This window comes from Lissotriton helveticus, chromosome 4_1 (assembly GCF_964261635.1).
Source record: "Lissotriton helveticus chromosome 4_1, aLisHel1.1, whole genome shotgun sequence".
In the NCBI taxonomy this organism is placed as follows: domain Eukaryota; kingdom Metazoa; phylum Chordata; class Amphibia; order Caudata; family Salamandridae; genus Lissotriton; species Lissotriton helveticus.
Window position 1 is genome coordinate 371,453,884 of NC_136063.1, and position 1,640 is coordinate 371,455,523.

The following is a 1,640-nucleotide window of genomic DNA, read 5'->3' on the forward strand; positions in this document are numbered from 1 at the left end:
GATTCATTTTATACTCTGTGTGGTGGTGGTGTCTCAATGGTAGTTGCCAATCAGGTGTTCTCTGGGTGTGGTGATTTAGGTGCATTTTTCGGTGCTTGGGGGGGTGTCATTGGGGCGTGTAGTTGCTGGGGGTGGGTGTTTCAGGTGGTTGGGTGTTCTGTTTAATGTATTTTCTATTTACTTATGTCTGCTATTTTGTAATCGGTTTGACGGCTGGGATGGTGTTTGTGTGGTCCTTCCGCAGTCATGGTCCGTTTTCGGAGGTATTGTTTCCGCGGCGGTGGAGGATGGCGGTGAGTTCCGTTGGAATGGCGGCATTATCCTAATCGCGCAGACGGACCCTGCGCAGGTATGGCGGCGGTTGGACCTGTTCCCGCGGTCATGTCCGTCCGCAGCGGTGGGGGTTCTTTTGGTTCCGTCCGCCGCGGACGGTGTTAGATGTGTTCCGTCCGCCGCGGATGTGTGCGTCCGAGGCCGCCACTAGACCACACCGGGCACATGCCACCAGTTCCCCTGTTGAAAATTTAGACAGACTCTGTGGGGAGTAGTAGGCCCTGTGCAGGGTAAAAAGGTGGTTCCTGCGGAGCCAGGCTGGTTTGACTATGTCCCAGAGAACATTACAGGAGATTAACCATAAATCATTCAATTTCAGAGAAGGCAACAGGGAGCCCCAAAGTAGGTCTGGAAGATGGAATTCCCCATCAATCTCTTCCAAAATTAAGTTGTACCAAAGGGAAACCTCCTTGGGTGCTGGCGTTTTATCAAGCAAAGAGGATTCCAGTTGGCTACCTCCTCCTAGGGGCATGTTAAATCGACGGGGAGCTCTAGCTGACTGCGCTTGTGCCCAGCTTGAAATTTGCAAATACTTCAATCTAGAGAAGTTAGGTCCCACCTTGCTCGCTAGATGTTCCCAGGAAAGCATGGCCCCTTCCACGAACAAGTCACCCCATGTTGAAATTCCGGCGTCTAATAATGGAAATACCAAGACATCGTGTACCCAGCCTGGGGGAGCAGGGAGATCCCTTATAGGAGATCGGTTCGAATGGTATCCTAGTTTAGTAGCAACTCTAAGATTGAACCAGGTTCTTGCTAGGCCCTGCAACACCTTCAGTTTGACCTTCTTGAAAAATTTGGGGTCTCCGAACTTAAAAAGAAAACCCGACTGCCCCAGTCCTTCACACTGTAGTAAAGCTGTAAACATCATCCCTATGCCTTGGTCTGATGGGGTTTTTAGCAACATTCGAGCGTGTGTCATCTGAAAAGCCCACGCGTATATCTGAAGGTCAGGACCGGCCAAACCACCTTTCTCCCTGCAACACCTTAATTTCTTCCAGGCTATTCTTACACTTTTGTTCTTCCAGATAAATGAAGAGATGTCGCTCTGCATCTTCGCTATTAGTGATATATCAAAATATAGTGATATGGTGTTAAAAATAAAAGTCAACTTAGGCAAAATGGACATTTTTCTACTTGTGTAACAACTAAAATCCGGCAGGCCTTCAACATTTCCTCGGAAGATGTTTTTAGTTTCTATTCAGTTTCATTTGCCTACCTCTATTTTGTTCAACCCGTCAATTGTTAGCTGATTTCTGCCCGGTGCTGAAACTCTTTAGGAACGTTTTGAAAAACTGGAAAACTGT